Raw genomic sequence first — 25,496 nt, forward strand, 5'->3', positions numbered from 1 at the left:
AATGTAATTACACTGTGAACACACAGTGTACACACTGTGAATACACTGTGAACAATCTGTGACTACACAGTGAACTGTGAATACACTGTGAACAAACTGTGAACACACTGTGACCACACTGTAAATACACTGTGAACACACAGTGAACAAACTGCGAATACAATGTAATTACACTGTGAACACACAGTGTACACACTGTGAATACACAGTGATCAAACTGTGAATACACTGTGAACAAACTGAATACACTGTGAACAAACTGTGAATACACAGTGATCAAACTGTGAATACACTGTGAACAAACTGTGAATACACAGTGAACAAACTGCGAATACAATGGAAATACACTGTGAACAAACTGTGAACAAACTGTGAATACACAGTGAACTGCGAATACAATGTAAATACACAGTGATCAAACTGTGAATACACTGTGAACAAACTGTGAATACACAGTGAACAAACTGCGAATACAACGTAAATACACTGTGAACAAACTGTGAATACACTGTGATCAAACTGTGAATACACAGCGAACAAACTGTGAATACACTGTGATCAAACTGAATACACAGTGAACAAACTGTGAATACTGAACACTGTGAACAAACTGTGAATGCACTGTTTTCACACAAGCTATCTTGTTCCAAAGGTTTAATTTTCTTCAAATACAATGTGAACACATTACCACGGGCAGTCAAACCAAGCTTTATTATAGTGATCAATCATACAGCTATCTTGGGTGGTTGATTGCATTGATCATTATGCAAAATCAATTGCACAAATAAACCATACAATCAATTACCTTAATAGCTGTGTTACAATGAAACAGCTGATCAATGATACCCCATCAATTATCCTTATATTATTTGTACATTGTGCAAAAATGATGGTTATGTAATGATAATTGCATTATATCCACTGCATGGGTCAAGAAAAAAAAATATTTTTCATAAATAGCTATATAACCAGGTAAGGAGGTATCAATAATTGCGAGATAAAAATGATTATCAAAGCCCATAATTACAGCTAATGAGGTCAAAGGAAAATCCCACAGAGTAAATACGTCTGAGAAATCGTTCCCATGACAAGACGGTTCATGACATAGTAGGTGGTTCCTGATTGGTTACGGCCAGTGACCAATCAGGTTAATGGGTCATTCAGAAGTCCTTAGTCATTTGGAAGGGGGGTCAATTCTAATTTTTAGAGGAAGCTAGTATCTTAATTTGTAATTTACCAATTACAGAGTAGGAATGGTGCATACCTAAGTCCTGGAGGTATGATTTGATATTGATACAAACACAAAAAGGAAATACAAAAATATACACAGATAAACATATTTCATTTCAGTTGGATGTTGTAAACAACTGAAATTGTATATCTTTTACTTTCAATCTGGCGTTCCTTATTTTGTTTTTAGTTTTGTTTGTTTGTTGTTTTTATGAATTGTGTATGTGGATATTTTAGAATCAGGGTCACTGAGATTCATCACTTGTTTTGTTTTCCTAAATTTTCTACTGTGAGTGTTGTAAACAAGTGAAAAAATATATTTCTTAGAAGTTTTAAGACTTAGGTCACCTATAATATTTTTTATGTAGGTTCAAGGTTGAAGTCGATGACCTGGTACACATGTTCTGTCAATTGCTTGATTTTTTTTCACAGAGGACCCTTTTTGACAGATATTGATTCGACAACATTGGAATGTGAACTATCTGAAAAATAAATGGATGACCAAGGGAAAAATTAGCATTTTAAGTTTGTTTAATGTTCATAATTCTTATAGACAAAAACTTTTATTACCGTATCAAGACATGCCTATGCTGAAATAAAAACTGAATTCGAAGAGGACATTTTTTTGGACAAAATTTGCACCCCATTTTGGTGTAATACCCAGAAAAACCACAACTGTGTGTAGCTTTTGGAAATTCTATTTTCTTTTTTTATTACATTTCAATAATCAATTGAACAAACTTCTCTCATACTTTTCAAAGAATTCTTTGGCGATATTTTGGCACAAAAATAATAAATATATAGTACACATCTGGTAAATCAATCGTTAATATAACTTTAAACTAACAGGGGGGAAAGCATTCATTTCAAGTTCCTGACCATACATCCTACATAGCTGCTAAAACTAACTCAAACATTTCCGGGCCACTAAAAGATTGAAATCATATTTCCTAATTCCAAGAGGCTGATTTTCTGATCAGCAAAATGAGACAACAGATTTTTTGTCCAACTTAAATGAACCACAAGATGTTTGGTGTACATACTAAGGGCCGATTCAAAACGCATACACTCTGTTCAAACGATGGTTAAAAGCATGTGTTTTCCTATGTTGACAACCATTCGAATGTAGGGGGACAAAAATTACAAAAAAAAGGTTACTGAAATTTCATATTTTTCATCTTTGCAAGTTTGTATCCATGAAATGAGCATGTATTTTCCATAATTCCTGTATTTCAACAATATTAGGACGTGCCCACTTGCCCTATAATCCACACGAATTGAAAAAAAAATAAAGAACACATTTAAACAAATAAACAAACAAAGCAAATGCGACGGTCAATGAGGCCAAACAAATGGTCAAATGGTAAATACAAGCCCTGGATTCATTATTACTAAATTACCATTGAATTCATCCATATCATTTCAAGGTCAGAAAGATGTGACACAGGATGTGGTAAACATGACATCTGACCTTACCTTACAGAGGTTAATGAACTTCTCAGCCTCATCCTCCAAGACAAAGTTAAGACCCCACGCCCCACCCAGTTCTGGATCCTTCCACTGTATGAACGTAGGGGTGCAACGGGTCAACTGGGTTCCTAAATGGAAAAAAAAGTTTAGAGATAATCAAACTATCAGAATAATATACTCCCTTTCTTCAATAATAGGTGACCAATATTTTCTCAAATATAGAACATTCAAAGTAATAATATATCATGAATAAACTGAATATTGTTGAGGAGTGGTGGGTGCTTCATCAAAATTGTTTGAAAGTTACACCAATACACACTGTACAACATACAGGGAACAGGGCACATGCTTTTGGAAACATAGGCCTCCAAGTTTTATATATATATTATGTCCTGTGAATACCTGAACCCCCCCCCAAAAAAAAAAAACCCAAAAACATGTGCTCAACACCACAGGGTCTTGATTCACGAGAAACCACATAATCAGAAGCCTTACCGCTTCATAAAGTTTCTCCAAGACAATAAGTAATTACTTGCAGATATCCATCTAAATTAACCATAGAGGGAATGATTCGTCCTCAAACGCAACTCGCTGCTGACCCGTTATTAGCTCAATTACGGTTTAATCGCCGACTTCTTCTTGTCATTAGCCCCCAACTCGTTGAATACATCTCAAGCCTGGGGAGGGCTCTGTCAATGTTGAGTGGTCTGCCCTAAATACTGTGGACGGCCTGGAGATTTTCAGGGTTTGCGGTGGAGCCAAACATTAGGAGATCTCCATGCAAGAGCATGCATGCCTTGATGTCTCATTTCTTCGGTATAATTTCCTCCAATTGTAAGAAAGGGGCACTACCCGATGTGTGCCAGTGCGTTCAGGCGATAGGTGTGTTCACACTCGGTTTCCAAACAGAATAATATGGTAGGTACTTGAAGATTAATTTGCAGGTTAATGCAGATCGAGTACCAGTCCTGCATGACAGGATTAATTCTTGAAATGAACTGTCATCTGAGACCGAGTGCTGCTGAAGAAGTGCCACCTTGAGCTCTTAAGGCCAGGGCACAGGGGTTCCATGGCATTTGCCCGACGACAAATGCACCTTAATAAGCCAAACATAACATCTAACCTCCAAAACTAAACCTGTATCTATTAGGCTTTTTACACAGGATTTTCTTAACCCCGGACTATCGCTAACCCCGTACTATCCTTAACCCCGTACTATTTATTTTCCTTTTCACACATGCCAAATTGTTTTTGCTAACCCCGGATAAGGAATGCTTGCTTTTTACACACGAAAGTCGCTAACCCCGGACTATTGGTAGCTCATGAATATTCACGAGCGCACTGAGGGGTCATTCGGGTCATATCCAAAATCGCTGACTTCTGGCGCGCGCTTTTTTTTTCATCGCCGTGATCGCTGTTCATGAATATTCATTATACTTACCTCTGATTGGACAACAGGGCCGGCTCTGTGAATGGGAGCGCTTAGCCCACTTTCGTTCTACACATGCGATCTTAACCCCGTACTATTGCTCCTAGCACCGCAATTGGTGGGATAACCCTGCTTTTTTGCAGGGCCAAATAATCCCGTACTATAGGTGGGGTTAGCCCACTTTGCAAAAACGCTGTGTAAAACGAAAGTGGGCTAAGCTTAACCCCGTACTATAGGTGGGGCTAAATTGCCATTTAGCCCCACCAATAGTACGGGGTTAAGGAAATTTTAGCCTGTCTAAAAAGGGTATTTATCATTACATTATTCTGAAGTCCTGAGTCAAAAACTATATTACAATCCTAACTCTAACCCCATTCCCTCTGGGATATCAAGACCAGAGTAAATGTCATGTCACTGGATGGGAAACTGATGGCCAGGGTAATACATGTTGTCTTTGCATCCTCTGGGGAAAGGTGCTATAATAGTACAGAGCTGAATAATTATCAACGAGTCCACCCCGGGCGGATGACCGAATCCGGTGCGCTGCATGTGCACTGGTAAACGCCTCTCCCCTGTTCCGTAGATGCAGGCTACGTTACAGTGGAAACCACTCCATCCCTTGGATACGACGTTAAGTGGAGGCCCCATGTAGAGGAGGGTCACCACCTTTGCAAGTTAAGAACCCACTGCACTATTAAATCGTGTACATAGGGGGGAAACCCCGATGTACATATGTAGTGCTCCACCTGCACTCCCCCAATCAGTTATATTGGGAGGAAAGACGTGCGGGTCATAGTGATTCAGTTCGCTTTTCGCCTCCCAGGCACAGGTGACGCCAAACAAATAATAATCATGATTATTTGAGAAAGGCGATAGATACAAGGGTAGTATTTCTGGGTAATTCTAAGTTAAAGGCATTTTGGATGTGGTGACAGAAGGGAAAATCCCTACGGTGTCACCCACTTCTTTTCAAGCATCATTAAAATTTATCAATGAATGTTTAAATCGAGTAGTCATCACAGCAATGACTGAACTCCACACCACCAAATGCAAATTACGGCAATGACCGCACTCCGCAGTGCCTTTATGCAAATTACGAAATCGTTTTCAGGACGGTTTCGTTGATGCAGACACTGGCATCAATATATTTCAGTGCTTATGGAAATGTAAGACTGTATAGCGTATGCAACTACTTTTGGCCTAGCTGAACTTTTCCATTAGGTTTAAAGCAGACAGTATTCAGACAATAAATGCCCCCCCCCTCCCACTTTCACCACACAACCAATATGGACATAAAACTTAAACTTAAAAGTTAAGTATAGGTGCTTTGAAGAGGGAAAACAAAACAGTCCTGCAGGACTGTATCACATGTAATCGTAAAGTAGATCTGAATTCACTGGGGAATTTGGGAGAAAAAGTCTGAGCCTGTCAATATTAGGCGCAAATCTCACTTCACAGAGTCATTTGTTGTGAGAAAAATTCCATGATTCCAATCCTATACATCTCAATCATACAAGTATATATCCCTATACAGGATCCAGGGGAATTTCACTTATACTCCACCCAGATATATTAATTAATCCCAGATTGGAGAAATATTTGTCGAATCATGCCTGGAATTATGAAAAGTCTGCATGCCTACATGGCTCTCAGACTGTCACATGCTCCATCATTCCTTATATTATATGTATAACAAACTTTAGCCTTTGAAACTACTTTTCCCTTATTATCCCCCCTTCCCCCTTCACTTTCCCTCCTTTTCATCTGTCAATCATTTTGAAGTAAAGGTAATTGTGAAGATGGACATATATGTAGTTCATAAAGGCTCTTTTCATCTTTGTCCTGACCCATCAGGCCCTACTTCTAGTAGAGTCCATGGGGGGGGGGGTGGAGGGTGCCAACCCCCAACCAAATTTTGATGCCCAATTTGGAAGGTTGGCGTAAGAAAAACAACTTGATGGTTGCTTCCAGATCCTTAGTTACCGTCCCATTAGACCACTTGGCCAAGGCACCACCACTGGTGATCTGTGGTCAGAAAATCTTTGCACCCCCCCAGACAAGGGTTTCCACGTGTTCCTCTGGTCCCTATCCTTTAATTCCGCTTGATTGTAAATCCCAAAATCCGAATGCTCCAATGCGTATAATTAAAACCAACCATCGTGAACCAGGCATGGTTTCAAATATTAAGGTGGAGCTCTTTCCTGGGCCGCTCTGGCTTTGACAAAGAACTTCCAAATCGCATCATGGTCCAGCTAAATTAGTACATACACCTTAATTTGCCTGTCAAAATGTATTACATCTCACTCTGCATACTCCCATTCGACCCTGGAGGACTTTTGGTGGCAATAAAAGAGCTTGTCATAATCAAATTTACTGAATCACTAACCAGAAAAATGGATGATAAAAGACAAATGAAATGCAGACTCATTGCTGGGGGGGGGTCATATTTTGAGATAGCCCAGTGTCTGTGCACTAGTAGAGTTATCAAGTTACAAAGATTAATGTCAGTAATAAACAGAGGCTTTATATAAAATCTAAAATCCTATGACAAATTTCTTATTATTACCTAGGTAGGCAACTTGAATTTTGTCACCAACTCACCTTGCATGTCACCAGACTATAACTACTTGTTATAGTTTCATACGAAATACCAATATTGCTAATGTTACCTGATTTTTGTTTGATGTATGAATATTAATGAAGTTATTGTTTTGCTTAGAGAGCTTGTTTTGTTAAAGGGTTTTGTTTTGTTTCAAGTACACGGAAATGTCCAGTCTGAATGTTGTAAAATGAAATTATTGAGAAGAATTAAGGGAGTCTTTCTTTAATGTCACAAAGAAACAGTCTGCAATAAAACAAGAACAAAAAGGAATCATGTATTTCAATATTTTACCATGAAAACGATGAAGGTAAAAAATTCCATCCCAAACTTCAGTAATGCTGACATTAAAATAAAAGCTTGGAAAAATGCTGCATTAGTCATCAAGTATTTATCTGTGGAGAACCCGTACGAATTTGAACAGAATTAGAGCTAAATCTTTGTTGGATCAAACAAATTTTAGCAACAGCAGAGAAGTTGAGATTTTAGAATTAATGAACAAAAGTCAACAAAACATGAACATGTCTTGAAGCTTTCAGGACAGCTGTTATCAAATGTTATAAACACTTTATATAACAAATTAATCTTTTTCTTAATAGCAGACTGCCAACGAGGCCTTGAATGTATGAATTTTAAAAAAATGTGTCAAATCCAGAGGATTGTACCACTGAATTAAGCAGGGTTTTAAAACTTAGCACACATGACAGTGATGGTGATGAATTATTCATTTCAATGAACTTTCTCTTTTACATAATTAAATGCTGACCTGGGGGGATCCTTCAATTTTATATTCAATGATATATTTTTTCAGTGAAAATTTTTCTGATAGAATACTGAATCTGAGTATGCATGTAAAGCCACATGAACTAGAGTCCACTGGAACAAAGTTTTATTTTCGAATACAGATATTTTCATGGTTTTTGCACTAGTGCTGAAATTCCTTCAACTTTAAAGGGAGAGCTGGCTGAGCTGCAAGCGTACCTCAAAGAAAAAAAACTTGGATCCCCTTAATGAGGAGGGGTGAAGGGTATTTTCAAAGTAGTTTCACAAGAGATTTTGGAAGGTGTCAACCGAAAGGGCATTAACTATTTGGGGAAGTCTATTTGCAAAAGGGAGACAATAATCCAGTTTTGTATATATTGTGGTGTGTTGTGTCGTCTTGTGTTGTCCTTTTTCGTTTTATGTTTTTTACTTAGAAATGGTAATACCATTATTTTTTTTCTCTATGTAAATATGTTTGATTCTTTGAATAAAAAAATAGATTAAAAAACCTATTTGATTTAAAATAGGAAGTTTCTCCCATTCTGGGACAGATCACATTAGGGCTGTCTGCACCATCCCGAGTTTTCAAATTAGCGCGCTATTTCTGATCTGGCAAATTATCCCGATCTGAACAATCTCGAGATTATTTGCAATGGAGATGCAATTATCGCCCAAGTTCGTTGGATTAATCTCGAGATTGCAATCCCAAGTCAACTTGTGATTATTTGCAAAATAGTGCGCTAATTCGTAGGTGCAGTCGCATTCGGGATTATTAAATTCACGGCGTCAGACCATAATGCATTGATGCCTCGCTCGGGCAAGAATCGCTCTTCTTGCGATGGTGGAAATGGGGTTTCTTGAATCTTGAGATTAATCCCGAGGGCAGATCGGGCTAAAATCTCAAGATTGAGCAAACTCGGAATGGTGCAGCACCGCCTATTGGGGGAAAAATACTTTTCTGATGTTTAGTGAAGTATGGCAACGTACTGTGATTCATTCCATACAGACAACTATAAGGATAAGCTTGCAATTATGGCAACTAGCCATAAAAACAGGCTCAGCAACGTATCATAATCAAAATTTTCCAGGCTAGCAATACAATACCAAAGTTATCATAGTTATAAACTCGTCATGAAACTGCCCCCCCCCCCATCCAGGGCTACTCAAACTTTGAAGTACAACCAACATGTCTATGATTAGGGATTGACTGCATGTGGAAAGATTCTCAAAAACTCCCACTACCCTGGAAACACAAATTCTTCAGGATGAACCACTGAGGAAATGCTCAAAGACAACAAGGAAACTCACCGATTCTGACTGTGAAAACTTTCAATCCCCGGCCCATTCACAATTAACAAAAGTGACTGCGAGCCCTGTCGCATAACTTACTATTACATGTATCATGGTAACTTTACCATCCAATGGTAACTAGCTATCATATGGCACTGCTGATCATTACTCGACACCCAATTGAACAAAGGATTCCATGGAAGTTACCAAAATAGATTCTTTTATGGAAAAGGCCCCATGAATAAATTTGGAGCACGGAAGGCATGATCACCTGGCATGGATCCGAGGGAGGAGGGGGTGCTGTGCAGGCCCACCTGAGTAAAAGTGCTGAAAATCTAATAAATCATTAATTACGCATCATGTTGAATGAGCAATAACCTTTTTTTTTGTTTTCGCTTGTTCACAATTTTTATATAATGTCCCTATACTCTTCCTAATGACATGAATATTATTACCCTGGCTTCAGACTCACAGCCTTTTTACAGCATTGAAGCATTTCTAGGAAGAAATTCATCACCAGGTATTTACCTCATCTGGGTCAAGAGCAGCACAATGTGCATCAATTTCTTGCCGAACAATTGACACTACGGCTAGAATTCGAATCCCAGCCGTAATTCAAAGTCATAGGAGACTACTCCATTGGGCCACAATGCACCATCATAATTCATTCAAATGCCACCACTTTTATTGCATCAACGACTGAAAAGCTTCAGGGTCCACTCTGAAGTGCTTGATGTCCATCGGAATCAAGGGTTCATTTCCCAGGATGGCTTCACATTTTCCCATGGTTTGCATCTGAACTTTTGACGGATCATGGAAATTGGCAGCACAAATGAATTTCGAAGGTGACAGTTATGTCAAGGACTACACTGCATGCAACCCCCATGGCTAAAAACAGATGTAGCATCCTGCTGGATATAGATGCCATATTTTTCGCTGGTCAATAAAACATAAAAAACAACCAATGCAGAAGCGTGCATCACATAAAACACACACAAGGTGCAAGGGCTGCAATCATTCCCTTTCCAACTGATGGTGCTTCATGCAATTTTAGTAGTTCCCTTTACTTTTCAGCAAATTCAACTACATTTTAACTGCAAAATAATAGTTTATACTTTGACTGTACCACAGCTCTGTGAGAGTAGTGGCAGGACATTTTGCCTAATTGCCCCCACCCCCTCCAATATGCCATCAAGTAGTCTGAACGAACCCTAGCCTGTAATCAAGTAAAAAATTAATATCTTAGTTTAGGGGACTATTTTTGTACAAGTACTTTTTCAACTTACTTTTGATATTAGACATTAGATATTGCGATGAATGGGGATTTTCCAGAATCCTTCTTTTTTAAAACATAGTTTCCAGTGATCTTTTGAGCATTTCGGGGGTGAAATAGCCCTGAGCCCCCATGCAATTGTTTTTCTCTGCCCATAATCTAGGCAAAGACTGCTCGAAATGCAAGGAATACATCTAAAGTAGCAAGACTATGGAACAATGGCTAAAAAAAGCCTTGTGTTATGCAGGACCCAGGACATCAGACTGACACTACAAGCACAGACTAAAATTTGACACTTAAACCAAAACGATGTCTGGAGCGAAGACTCCAAACTGTGTCTTTGGTAAAGGCAGCCACAGTACATAGTGAATCTAGTCTCACTACTTCAGACTCTCCATTGTGTGAATAGCAAAAACCCATGGGTCTGTGCCCACAGACTAGACCGACACTTCCTTTTCCTCGGTGTCATTTGGCAACAATGAGGAAGCTCAGGACTGGATGACACACAACATCCTACCTTGCTCATCTAAAAATGCCCTTAATACCTGGACTATTTCCTGCATTGAGCTGAATACAAGTACCACCAGGGTTTGACAAATTTTGAAGTGTCCGGCGGCATAATTTGATGAATAAAAATCATTAACAAATGCTACGATTTCCTGTCTAATTTTCCTCTAGAATTCAGACAGCAAAATGCAATTTTTTTTTTGTTGATGAAGAATCTGGAGACAGAAGCTATCAATTAAAGCTCCTAACCATTTCAGCTTGTACCAGAGGATAGTGGGACATGATTGTAAGGAGAAATATTATTTATAACTGACAGTACAAAAAAAACATGAAAAACAACATTCTCTTGACAATGGCAAAAACACGCTTGTTATAAACGTTAAGCTTGAGTGGTCCTTTTCAGGAAAAAAAAATGCCCACAAAATTACATGGTGTACCGATAACCACTACAATCTATATTTTTCACTATGCAAACCTTCAGACCTTACAACTTTGTTGAACTTTGCATCTACCTAGATCAACTTTTCTCTTTAAAGAGAAATTCTAGTAGTTGCAGTAAACACTGATTTCATGAGAAAGTCTGTAAACAAGGCTTAATTGGCAGTATATCATCGAGGATCTAGATCTGGTACAATTACATTAACTGAACTTTGTGAATCTTGAAATCTACGCTGAAAAATGTTCACGCCGAAGATCCCCAACACAGATAAGCGCACGTGGGACAATGTATAATTATTGCTTATAGCGTCAGGCCGACGCTCTACCTGAATCCTGTGCTTATTTGCTGATTTCTAAGCAATTACACAATTTCTTCCAGAATCCTTTGGCACATACGTTTTATTTATACAGACACTTTGGGGGTTATTTCATTGGATTCTGTACTCACTTTGATATCGTTACCAAAACTAGCATTTACCTTTAATCTTGTGAAATTCTTTATTTGGCAAGGCAATGTTTTGGCAGACACCGAGTAATATGTGCGTCAATGGGAGTTGGAAACGGCGGGATGCGTAAAGTTTTCCTGTATTTTGCCCGTCACCGGGCGGAGGACTGTCACTCACAAACCAGCCACTTCCGATCATTCTAATTATGGAATATGTGATTACTAGGTCAGGATATCTCAGGCATGCGCCTTGTTCTCGGGTAATGGACAGAGAAATGCCACTGCCGGGCAATTTCCTCTTAACGTTTATGTACCTTCCATTGGGTGTCGAGGAATGGAATATACTTCCACAAGACATCTGCAATATTTCTTGTCATAGCACTTTCAAGAACTCAGACAAGTATTCCAAATGGTGTGTAAAAGTTATTCGTCCCCCTATTTAATGTGGGACTGTAATTAAATTGAAAACAAAACTTATGACCGAGAAAGGTCATAATTATAGAAAGTTTGACTGTAGGTGGTGTCAGACCGCCTCGAAGTCTGGCAGTTCCAGGTATTCTCTGATCGGGAAATTTACCCCGATCAGAAAATACCGGGTATTTTGGTAATGTGAAAGCAAACTACGCGTAATTTTCCCGAAAGAAAATACCCGCTAGATAGTAGGTACTTGGCGAAATCACAAGAACTTTCGCGGGGATTTTTCCAAGGCCGCAGGTATTTTGGCAATGTGAAAGCAATTTACGGAAACTTTTACCCCAGCGTGTCGTTGGGCACGGGCGCAGTGGGTGGCTGCTGGGCTAGTATAGTGATTTTGGATCTCGCGCTTTGCCTGCTTATCAGACCATACTGTGCATGCTCATAACTTCAGGAACTTATCACGAAGGGTATGTTTCGGGGCGGTGTGAATGCAGGTATAATGGGTATTTTTTAGCCTAAAAAAAATATTGTAATTTAACGGGGATTCTTATGATCGAGGCTGTTTAAAACCACCTAGTATGGTATTCTTGTTTATTGACACAAAACTGTAGAAGGAAAAAAAAATTCCTTACATCACTTACAACAGAAATGTAGCTTGTAAAAGTTTAAAGGGGAATGTAAAAGTTTAAAGGGGAATGAAAACTTTGAAACAAGTAGGCTTGTGTCGAAACAGAAAAATAAAAGAATAAGAACAAAGAAAGTTTGAGAAAAATTGGATAAACAATGAGAAAGTTATGAGCATTGGAATATTGCAATCACTATTATGATATGGAGATCCTCCCATTGGCAATGCGACAAGGATGTGTGATGTCACATGTGAACAACTTTCCCTTTGATGGATTATAAAATACCCTCAAAATGACTCTATTTGCTTTTTCTGATGGTGATACAAACTCTTTATCCATGATGTATTCTTTAAAAATCTGTATTACATGCCCTCCTTTAGAAAGAACATATTATCTACCGATAGATGTGATAAGAGGCATTTAACTGAAATATATAATAAAGTAAATGGGGAGAGTTGTTCACAAGTGACATCACACATCTTTGTCACATTGCCAATTTTAGGATCTCCATAGCATTAGTGATCGCAATATTCAAATGCTTTTAAATTTCTCATTATTTGTCTGATTTTTGTCAAACTTTCGTTGATCTGTTACTTTTCTTTTTCTGTTTTCACACAAGCTATCTTGTTCCAAAGGTTTCATTCTCCTTTAAAGCCACAACAGGTTTCCAAAAGCTGTGATGTACTAGTACCGGAAGACACACATGTGTAGAGGAAAAGTTGTGACTTTCAAGTAAAAATTCCCAGAAAAGGAAAGAAAACAACCCTGGGATATTACTTAAGAATGTAAAGCTTAAAAAATGTAATTGGATCACAATTAAAAGTGAAATAACAATACGCAGAAAGACCAAGGGAAATAAACGAAATTGCAAACTTTTTGCCTGTGTTTGGCAGCGAATGCACAGGTTTTTTTAGGCCTATACCTGCAGATTACCATACTATAAATCTTTTAAGGGGGTGAATTATCCCTAGTGAGTTTCAACCATTTCTCATTTAATATGGTTAAAGCAAAAATAATGATAAAGTTTCCCTTTTCTATGCTAGTACTGCTACTTTGAGACAATTAGGCCTTTGTTAACCATTAAAGGGGTTGTTACATTACATTTGGGGTGTTTCATAAAGCTGTTCGAGTGACTTTAAGAACAACTAGTAAAACTTTCTATTTACGTGCTAACCATCGCCAATGAACATTTTGGTGTATACCATTTACTAAAAGAAGTGATCACCAGTCGTTCTCAAAGTCGCTCTTACATGTAACTTACATGTACAAACAGCTTAATATGAAACACCTACCTGGGCATTTTAGCCAGCATATTAAACTGAAGTACATGTACAAACACTGTATGGCGAGCAGTTTTCTCATTGAATCAAATCTATTTGACAGAAAAAGATTGCACAAAAAAAATAAAAATACCCAAAATACATGTCCTCCAGCATACATGTAGGCTGTCTATTTTGATGGTGACACGACATTTGCTCCAACGATAAACTGCTCCGGGCTTTTTTGTGTCTAAGATACACACTAACCCATTTTTTCTACTGGTCCAACCTATTCATGTCGGACCAGTAGATACCCAGTTTTTCAAATTTTTACTGGTCCGAACCTAAAATCTACTGGTCCCAAAAAATAAAGAAAACATTAAAAAAGGGTCAAGTTTATTTTTCTAGCCTTGCGATCCCCCCCCCAAAAAAAATGAAGGAAATGAAGAACAAAAAGAAAGCAAGACCGAAACGAAGAAAGAAAGGAAGGAAGGAAGGAAGGAAGGAAGGAAAAGAAAGAATAAAAGAAAGGAATAAAAAAAAGGTAAAGAAAGGATAGATGTGAAGGAAGAAAAAAAAGAAAGAACTAAAGAAGGAAAGGAAGGAAGGAATAAAGAAGGAACAAATATAAGAAAGAAAGAAAAGAAAAAAAGAAATGAAGCAAGCAATACAGAAAGAAAGAACAAATCCAGAAAGTAGTAAAGGAAAGAAAGAAGAAGCAATAAAAAGGAAAGGTTAAAAGGAGAGATGGAAAGACGGACAAAAGAAAGAAAGAAAGAAAGAAAGAAAGAAAGAAAGGAAGGAAGGAAATGAAGAACAAAAAGAAAGCAAGACCGAAACGAAGAAAGAAAGGAAGGAAGGAAAGAAGGAAGGAAGGAAGGAAGAGAAAGAATAAAAGAAAGGAATAAAAAAAGGTAAAGAAAGGATAGATGTGAAGGAAGAAAAAAAGAACTAAAGAAGGAAAGGAAGGAATAAAGAAGGAACAAATATAAGAAAGAAAGAAAAGAAAAAAAGAAATGAAGGAAAGAAATGAAGGAAAGAAATGAAGCAAGCAATACAGAAAGAAAGAACAAATCCAGAAAGTAGTAAAGGAAAGAAAGAAGCAATAAAAAAGAAAGGTTAAAAGGGGAGATGGAAAGACGGACAAAAGAAAGAAAGAAAGAAAGAAAGGAAGGAAGGAAGGATTGAAAGAAGGAAGGAATGATTGAAAGAAGGAAGGAAGGATTGAAAGAAGGAAGGAAGGATTGAAAGAAGGAAGAAAGGAATTAAGGAAGAAATAAAGGAAAGGTAAAATGATAGATAGAAGGAAAGAAATAAAGGAAGGAAGGGAAGGAAAGAAGCAAGCAATTATAAAAAAAAAGAAAAGGTAAAAGGATAGAATTAACAAAGGGAAAAAGGAAAGAACAAGATAGATAAAAGAAAGGAAGGAATGAATATAAGAAAGAAAGGGCTGAGAAAAAAATAAAAAACAAGAAAGGGTAAATAAATGATGGATGGAAGAAAGAAACAAAGAAAGTACAAAGAATGAAGGAAAGAAAGGGGTTAAAAGAAGGAAGGAAAGAAAGGAAGAAGAGAAGAGATGAATATAGGATGGATGGACTCGAACTAAAGAAAGAAAATATCAGAAAGAAAGAAAGAGAAAAAAGAAATAAAGAAAATATTTTAGAAAAGGATTGAAAGAAAGAATGAATTAAAGAAAAAAAAGGGAAATTAACAAAGAAAGACAGTAACAAAAAAATCGAGGGAACAAACAAAGAAAGATAGGAAGAAAACAGAGGAAGAAAGCTAAAACTATCATCATAAATAATTTATCAGTTTCTTTTTGGCTCAATTAAAATAGCTACGAAAGAAAGTCAGATACCAAGTGTATCAACACACACATAAATGCATATGTGGGGCTATTATGTATTCAGACGATATCACCCGAAACCCGATCTGTTTGAACCAAAACAGAAGTGAAAATTTCTCCTTTTACTGCTTACAAATGACAGTTACTCCAATTTTTAGGAAATATGGACATTATAAGAGCCTTTCATGAGTATGAACCGTGAATTTTGACAGTTCTGTGAGAGATTTCTGCCAGAGTTTAGCCAGGCTTCGTTCGTGCGGCCAGTAGAGAATTTACCATGTGGTTTGTGTGGCTGATAACATGTACACTATGCATGCTGTATGGTACTCTAGTAACACTTGCGTGTGATTCATTCTGTGAGTATTCTGTGTGTGAATGGCAGAATTTAACGGGGGGATATGGTTTGCTGTGAATTTGACCATTTCTGGAAAAGTTATTGGCCCAACAATGGTTTTTTATTACTGGTCATGTCGGACCCTTAAATCTTGCTATTTTGAAAAATTACTGGCCCGACAATGATATTTTTTACTGGTCATGTCGGACCAGTAAATCTTCCTATTTCTGAAAATCTACTGGCCCGACAGCGATTTTTACCGGTCTGGGACCGTCGGACCGCCGCTAGTGTCGAGCCCTGGATATAGAATCAGGGGTTGCAATATGGTGTTATGTTTGGTTTAGTGTTAGGTTTATGATAGTGTACATAGCAACCGCGTAGCCAGGATTTCATTTTGGAGGGGGCGGTAAATGCACGCAAAGCGTGCTAACACTTACAGAGTGCGCAAAGCGCGCTCCCTAGGGGGTGGGTGCAGGGAGGGGGAGTTTCCCCCTCCCGCGCGAAGCGCGAAGCTTTTAGTATTTCATAAATTGAAATGAAAAGGAGCCGTTTCTCTTGTCTCTAGTACCTCCAATTCGGTTGACTATATTGCGATTTTGAACCTTGTTTTCAAAAGTGATTGTGAACGCACAAAAGAGGTATACAATGGAGGAAATTAAAATGATAATAACTCCGCGCGAAGCGCGGAAGCTAAAGCGTTTTATCAATTTTTCTTGCCATAAAAAGGGTCCCGAGAAAAGGGTATTCTCAAAGATATATTGAATACTTTCCTTGGAAAGATCAGATTTGATTACAACCAATTTAGCAACAGTGCATATTTTTAACTCGCAAAACAGAGGAGAAGTGTAGAGGAAGATATTCCTCCCCGCGCAGAGCAATGAAACTCTGAAATTTCAAAGGGCGGACGTTTCATCAAATGTCTCTAAATATCTCTAATACCCAATCGGCTCTAATTCAATTGATTTTCTAAGATTATTGAACTTAATTACAAGGAAAATAGTGCGCAAAAAGTTGAAACTTCTGTGATTTATTGAAATTATCTTTCTATATAAAAAAAGGATGCCTAATTTCTTTGACTTATCCTGAAGCGCTTCATTTTGAATATAAAGAAACTTAAGTGTCATTCAAAATTTCAAACTGAGGGCACAAAACAGGACAGGAGATAAATGTATACAGGGAAATGACATGAAGTTTAATACAATTTGATAAAAAATATTGTACTTTTTTATTCAATACGACACGAATTTCATACCTTCCTCTTTTTATATTAGGAACCTAATTGCTCCAAAATTATGATTGTTTAGTAATGAGCTGAAAAGCGGGAGAAGTTGACTTTATGGAGGTGACGGCAGAAACTGATATAAAGATTTTACCCGCTCGGAGCCGACCAGACCAGAAGTTGCGCGATCAATTGAAAAAAAAATAACTTCATATACATGTATTTACTTCGGCCTAACCTTACTCAAATTCATGCCCTAATGTATACAATTTTAACTCTAACTGGCAAGAAGCACATAGCTGAGGTGGAAAAACAGGGTTAGAGAAAAGGTGGGGGAAACAATGGCGAACTTCAATATTGTCATTTAACCGCGCGCAGCGCGGAAGCAAAATTCATATATAAATTTAGATCAAGAAGAGTGAAGGAGTTTCTCTTTTGAGAAAAAATAAATAAAAAGAAAAAAAAAACAAAGCTACCTTTTTTCCCTTTCCTCCCTTCCCTTTTCCTTTTCTCCTCTCTTTTTTCCCTTCTTTTTTCTTTTTGTAGGAGTTTGGGGGGGGGGCGACCGCCCCCACCGCCCCCCCTGGCTACGCACCTGGTACATAGTGTTAAATCCAGGGTTGAAGGTTTTGTGTGTGGAATTTATAGCAGAGCAGCAATTGTCGCCGGAGTAAATGTCATGGAACCATTTTGATGGTCCCATTACAAAGAAGTAGCCTACATTATGCATGAATAGAGAGTAAATTGTCATTTCTTTCTGCAGCAGCTACATGTATCCCCTGTTCACAATGGATTGCATTTCCTGATAACACTAAAAAGATAAATACCAGTCGTGGTAACGACAGAATCCAATTAAATTACCACCAAATTATTTGTATGTCTAAAAAAAAATATGTGCCACATAACTCTGGAAGAAAATACGTCATTGCTGAGAAATTAACCAAATAAGCGCGGAATTCCATCAAACGTTGATATGCTTTTCTCGATTTTGAGCTAAGATTTCATGATTCTACATAGATAAGGTTACATTAACGTACCGGATCTAGATGTATGATGATATTTTGACAATTAACCTTGATTTAGAAGACTTTTTCATGAAATAATTGTTTGCTGCAACTACTGTCTTTCACCTTTAAAGACACACTCTAGAGGATTCATTCAACTACACACAGGTTTCCTCTCAAGTCTGGCCTTGTTCCAAATGTGTAACCTGTAACCTTGTCCTGATTGTGGCAATCAAGTCCTTTTCCTTTCAAAAATACTAAATAGACACCCCTCTAAATTCCAGATTCCTTCTATAGCTCACTAAAGATAAGTTCATATAGCTCGTGATGTTTACCTATTGGAGCTTAATTCAACGAAGTTTAATCACATAGGGTCATTTTCAAACAAAAGTGGACATGGGGGTGAAAATTAAAACTTGCTAGAAATCATTAGGCTTCAATGTTTTTTGAAACTAGACATCTTAAAGTATATTTTTCCATTTCATTTACATAAAATTATTAATTATGTCTTGAGATACAGTGAATTTAATGCAAGGGAAATTAAATGTTACAAAATGTTGATTTTTGCATTAAAATTCACATATTGCCTATCACAATATAAAATTTGTATTAGAAGCACATTTGTTGGCAAGATACAAGCTGTGTATTGTATCTAACTCATAAAAAGCAAAAAAATATTCTGTGAAGTGTTTTTCTGAAAAAAATTGGGTTTCGAAGTTTTCAAAACTGGTTGTCGTGTCACTCACGTTTTAAATGCAAAAAGTTTTCTAGAGCTGTGTATTCTGAAAATTAATTTGTCCCAGTACTGGAGCAAATACAGTTTATCTGTACCTTATTGTATATAAAGTAACTTGGTCCAATATGTTAAGGTAAAGCTAAAATTAACTGTCAAAGTTGTGTCGTGTCACTCACAATGTCGTGTCACTCACGAAATGTCGTGTCACTCACGGTATTATATTGTGTATAAAAAAGGACATCAAGTAATTTTTGAAGCGTTTCACCAAGGATACAGTCAAAATGTTGTTCCTGACATCATTTAGGCCTATTTTAGGCTAATAATTTCCTCCATTTTCCTAATTTTACTCCTTTTTATGGAAATATTGAATTTGACATTGAGTTCATCTATTTTCTCTCCTCTCCATGGTTGCCTTGGTTTAAAAAATCCTGACAATTTTCCATTGGTGTGAAGACTCAGATCCTAATTCATATTTTGGTGAATGTACTGTGATTAAGAATATAACAACATAATCAGTCAACACAAAATTATGAATGTATCAAGAGAAAAACCACTATACTTAAGCAATGGACATATTTACAATGCATAAAGGGTTGGTGATGGTTCAAGTCATACCTAGGTATTACTCAAACATTCTATGTCTCCATTGACAGAAATAAACAGAAAGTTCACCTTTCTTTTGAGTAATGTTATTTCTTTGACAATACTCAGCTAGAAAAGTCACGGATCCTTTTTTGAAATTTGCAGAAATTTTAGTGGTAAAGTAGTGTACATGAGATATAAGAGATCACCATGAACACCAAACATTTTTTCAAATTCGGAAAAGAAAATACTTTTCTTTTCCTTCTGATTGATTAAATCAACCTTTTCATTTGCCATAAAGCTTGTATTCCAGGACATGAAATAAACAAATTTGCAAGAAAACAAACATTTTGGATATTGCTTGAAGCAGCTACATGCCAAGTTCAAAATCATTATTTGTTCGGCCACCATTCATACCGCTAGTGATTAACTACATGTAGGGTCTGAACAGCAAACTACCGTAAGTGGGCCGATGTGTGTTCAGAGCAGATTTGCATTTACACATATTCATTACAACAAAATGATGCATGTTCATGTAGGTCCCAACAAGTCCCAACCGAGACCGCATTTTGATTTCAGCAACTTTGGATGGGTTGCCATGTACCAGTAGATAATTTTTTTTTCTTTGGTGGGGGGAACCCTGATAAGAACAGAGCTGGACCAGGGGAAAAAGCTATTGAGGTATAAAGGGAGCCTGGTTGGGATGCTGAATTGGATTTTAGTGTGACATCCAAGGGCTTAGAAAAGGAAAAGCTAATGACTTGTAGTTGTTATGTAATAGTAGCAGACTGCAAGAATCAGGTACAAACTGCGTCTTTCACCTTGTGGCTTTCCCTGGATTCCCATGGTATGGTATATGATCAAATAATTAGCAATGAAAAGGCGCTTACAAATTCCAGCAAAAAGCATAGCTCTGAATTTTGGTACAGTGCCTACATGTACTGACTTGGGAGGGTCCACATACAAGCAGTGTTCAGGAGAAAACCTATGCTTGTTGAGTTGAATTTCCAATTTTCTCAAGGCGATTTGCTGATAGTCCATCAGAAGTGTGCAGCAACGTGATTGTGGTTTGGTACCAAAAAAGACATTTAAACTGCCATGTCCTATTTGGACAATGCCTATAAAAATATTAAAGGAGAATAATATTGTAATCCAATATTTCAAGAAAAGGGAGTCATACATGACATCATTGGCTACCAGACCATGCCAGATGATGTGAGTGACTATTGAGAATACCTTTCTTACAAGGAAAAATTATTCCATCCGTTGTGGATGCTGAATTGTATAAACCTGTATAAAACTTTCATATACAGATAGGGAGAAAGAGTTAAAGTTTTGAATGATATCAGGCCACAAAAAGAATGTTTGAGTTGATGTCAATGCCAAGACCTCATAACACCTCCTTCAAGTGCCCCCTCCTCCTCTAAAGAGGAGAGTGGTAGAAGCCCTAGTGTGACAATGTGGTATGGTATAGGGAATGTGAGTTGATGGGCAAATATGACCATAAACCAAGAATAAAACATCAGGATGACATATTATGAACTTAAAAGAAAGCAGTTATTATGTAATTAAGATTGTTTTTTGGTTAATGGTATTTTACTCTTCTACATCATGCAAAAAATACTTTCAATGTTGAGATAAATGTTGTACTTTTGCACTTGTCGTGTCACTCACGTTTTGGATGTCGTGTCACTCACGGTATATAGGAGGGTACCATTTTCCATAGAGAAGGTTTGATTGATTTTGACTATATGTGTTAGATAGGTACACTATTTATGTCCATTTACTGGTACTCACAGTACACCATGACAACTACTTGGGCACGAATCCAACCATATGTGTTAGTGGTCAGAAACCCATGTCCAAAATTTGTCGTGTCACTCACGCACCGTTTTTTAATCATATCTACTAAACGAATTGTTGAATTCAAATCAAACTTGTAGTGGCCCATGCCAGTCCTACATCGTATATAATATAGTAGTCATGATTGATTCATAACCTTTAAGTTTGAAGATATGAGCCCTTAAACCTCTCCGATTGTCGTGTCACTCACGTTTGAAAATGACCATAGGCTACACTGTATAATTATACCTGAAATAAGTGCTGATAATCGTAATGTTCATACACTTGAAAGTTGTTAAAATGTTTTATTGTTAATAATTTGGATTTTGAAAATAAGGTGTTCTACATGTATTATCAAAATATGACAGAATTGGAGAAAATGTAAGCAAGGGGATAAATGAAGATGGTGGATGGATGCAAGAATGACAAAGAAAGAATGAATGGATAGATGAAATAAGTTTGATATATATGAATGGATCGATAGAGGCACATCCGTAGAATGAATGAATGAACGAACGAACAAACAAGCAAAAGAACGAACGAACGAATGAACAATGTGATTGAAAGTATGAACGGATAGCCTAAATGAAGACAGGCAATCAAGTTCAATTTATTTTATTGAAATCATGATGACCATTCAAGCAACGGGAATAAAAACATATCCAGAAAATGTCCAACAAAAGAAAAGGAGAAAGAATGGGTTTTGCACTATGAGCAAAGCAAACATACCTAAATTGGACAGAAACAATCAATTATTTGCTATAATTAAGATGTCTCCTTGACCATTAACAGTTATTCTCTACATGTAATTAGGATACACACATTGCGATCCTCATCAGACAACAGGCTCAAAAGGGAAGGGGAGGGGGGAAGGGGCTATTTCCACGAAATACATGTACATTGGTTGAAACATGGAGCTAACTTGGTTGAAAGTTTGCTTGTATTGTTGGGTAGTCTGTATCTGACAGATCACCTCTTAATTTCATTCATTTTCATTCATTTTGCCCAATTAGACTAAATGGTACTAAATAGCTATTGGACCAACTAATGGTTATCAGACGATATGGCAATTGAATGTAGATCATGTGGATACTGGACAAACTGATGGTAGACCAAATGACAGTAGACAAGTTGGCAATTGGACGAGTTGGCAGTAGACCAAATGAAATAAACCACCACATAATGTATGATGCTGACGGTCTGCATGATTGATGAAATCATTTCAAAGCCCAGGGGGGGTGTTTCACAAAGATTTAAGTATGACTTAGAGTCGCACTTAAATGCCTAGTTACGCGCAGTATAAAAGGCATGACAGCATTGGTTAGATCATGCCAAGAGGACGTGCACTACTGCGTATTGATCAATAAGATTGCGCGTTGCATATCATGTACGCGTCGACATTTAAGTGCGACCTAAGTCGTACTTAATTCTTTGTGAAACACCCCCCAGATGTCCAATGACTTATGTTGTGGTTGGGAAAACAATTTGGTTAGCAGGGCCAAGAGCAATAGAAGGTGGTTTCAAACCGCCTCGATCACAAGAATCCCCGTTAAATTACGAGAACTTTTTAAGGCTAAAAAATACCCGTTAATTATTCCTGCATTCACACCGCCCCGAAACACATCCTTCGGGATAAGTTCCCGAAGTTACGAGCATGCGCAGTGTGGTCTGATAAGCAGGCAAGGCGGGAGATTCAAAATCACTAGCCCAGCAGCCACCCACGCCGCCGCGCCCAACGACACGCTGGGCTAAAAGTTCCCGTAATTTGCTTTCACATTGCCAAAATACCTGCGACCTTGGAAAAATCCCCACGAAAGTTCTCGTAATTTCGCCAAGTACCTACTATTTAGCGGGTATTTTCTTTCGGGGAAATTACGCGTAGTTTGCTTTCACATTACCAAAATACCTGGTATTTTCTGATCGGGGTAAATTTCCCGATCAGAGAATACCAGGAACTGGCGAACTTCGAGGCGGTCTGAAACCGCCTAGAGAGAGAAAGATGTTACAGATATATCTACAGGTGTTGAGGTGTGAACAGAACCAAGCTACCACTGCCATGATCTGTCTGGCATGGTGTCGACACTCCGTTCACACGTTGCGTTGCAGGGAGAGACAAGCGTATCAAAAGAAAAGGGAAAGCTGTTCTTGTTAATACTGAAGACATGTTAGGCATATAATGTGTACTTTATTCATCTATTATTTTTACCTGAGAGATTTCTATTTGTGAATTGATAGGCCCAATAGTAAATTTAGTATTTTTAATTTACATACAGGGGGTATATGTAAATCTCTCCCCCCACACATACATGGAGTTTAAATGGAATGAGCAGGGATGCCTACCATGTGGAACTTACATGTAAGTATTTTGAGGGATACAAACAATAATAATTAGAAAAGCAACATCTTCAACTTTTTTGTGAAGAGAACAATTTTGTAATTCCTCAGAGATTTGGGAAACACCTAGAGGTTACAGCAGTATCCATCAGTTTAACACAAAACCGTGCACATCCAATTTTACTTCATGATATCAGCTCTGGCAACAACTGGTATTAAAGAAAGATACATGTATCCCCTGAACTCATACCTAAACATTAATGTAAAAAATCTACAATCACTGCTATTATTCTAAACAGCCAAACTGATCATGTGCAACCCAAACCCTAATCCAATCTAATGATATCATCCATATTTTATTTCAGGGATGTGGGTTTAAACCAAGCCATGTTGTATTTTTCTTCAACAAAAAATTTACCCATGTTGTGACGCACTCAACACAGGTGCGGTGAATGGGTATTCGTTAGGAAGAAACTCCTTGAATTCTTGAGCCCTACAGTAGACAGCAAAACTTAAAGCCAGGCTACATGTAGCCTACTAAAAATAGCAGGGCTCGCTGGAAGAACAGTTTATAGAACTGAAGCACCTAACTGGGTAACTATGCCATTATTACTATTATTATCATTATCATTAGTAGTAGTATTTTATATCTTCTAACCTGGTATGATTATGTAAGCCTCGATGATACCCTGGAGGTCTGTATCACCCGCCGTCACCCGATAGATGCACTTCGGCGACTCCTGCTCGCAGATGACGGATATCCTCACGACCTCGTCGACCAGCTTCTCCCAGTGCTGCTCATCTCCATCGACACAAAGAGTGTACACTTGGGCCAGTAATCTGGAGAAAAGGATAAATGTGTGGAATGCTACATTGAAAATATGACCCAAAAATCAGCCTGGAATTTGGAAAGGTAGAACTGTAGAAGACTTCAAAATCATCAGCATCTCTTAATGCTGTTCATCGACTCACATGCACAGGGTTTTCACTTTACACACTAAATCTATAAAAATTAAAAGCCAATAATTCTTGCAGGAAGGAAGAACAGCATTTAAGTTGAGACAAAGGCCATGTACTTGAATGAATTGCTACGCTGGCCCAATATGACAAAAAAATCCAGACTTTTGGTAAGGTTGCTTTTTAATATGGGAAAGACTTCATAGGGAGAACAATGTTCAAGTGAAATGCTACGCTCCAATAATGACAAAAATATCATCCTAAATATTGATGAAGATAATTATATGGCAAAATATTTTATGAGAAAGACAATTAATAAAAAGAAAATTGCAAGAACAACACTCACCAACCCCGACCATTTGAACTGATCAACTTGGTACGAAAGGTTGACAGCAAGTGAATATTGTAAAATCTAAACCTGGTATCACATATCACTTGTAAAACTATTACCTAAGGTCCTATAATACACAAAACTTTGCAATTGATCACAAGTCTCTTTTATAATTGATTGCATTAATAATGATGTGCAATTAGTCGTACAACTCAACTGAGCGATCAATCACTACACTCTGTGATACTGTGACCAAACCATTTCAATGAACCACAGGAAATATTTGTCATTGACTGCAAGCTATGCCGCTTTCCTGATTCCCAAGTTCTGCCCTTCCACAGAAAAACAAATAACGTCATTCTAGTTTTGGGTCCATTTTTGAAACAAGGAACTAGCTTATTGGCTACCTCGTAAGGTCAACAAGATGGGCGTTGAGAGGTGGGCGTATTACGCATCTCTTTATTTGGTTAATATGTGTGAGATATTGTAGGGTAATTCACAACCCCCTTTTTGAAATTGGCTAATCGCAGCTCCTTGTATTGTATGTTGTACCCTTTACATTG

The 25,496-nt window shown here is 37.6% G+C and overlaps 1 protein-coding gene across 1 annotated transcript in view; it reads right to left on the bottom strand.

Annotated features, from left to right (window-relative positions):
- Nucleotides 1-25,496, bottom strand: part of LOC121414227 (protein still life, isoforms C/SIF type 2-like) — a 99,645-nt gene that overhangs the window by 63,277 nt on the left and 10,872 nt on the right. Inside the window, exons 2-3 of the mRNA XM_041607337.1 lie at nt 24,304-24,485; nt 2,707-2,828 (exon numbers count right to left, since the gene is read on the bottom strand). The gene's annotated coding sequence lies outside the window, so the exon portion shown is untranslated. The remainder of the gene's footprint in view (nt 1-2,706; nt 2,829-24,303; nt 24,486-25,496) is intronic.

Source organism: Lytechinus variegatus, chromosome 4 (genome assembly GCF_018143015.1).
Source record: "Lytechinus variegatus isolate NC3 chromosome 4, Lvar_3.0, whole genome shotgun sequence".
NCBI lineage: Eukaryota > Metazoa > Echinodermata > Echinoidea > Temnopleuroida > Toxopneustidae > Lytechinus > Lytechinus variegatus.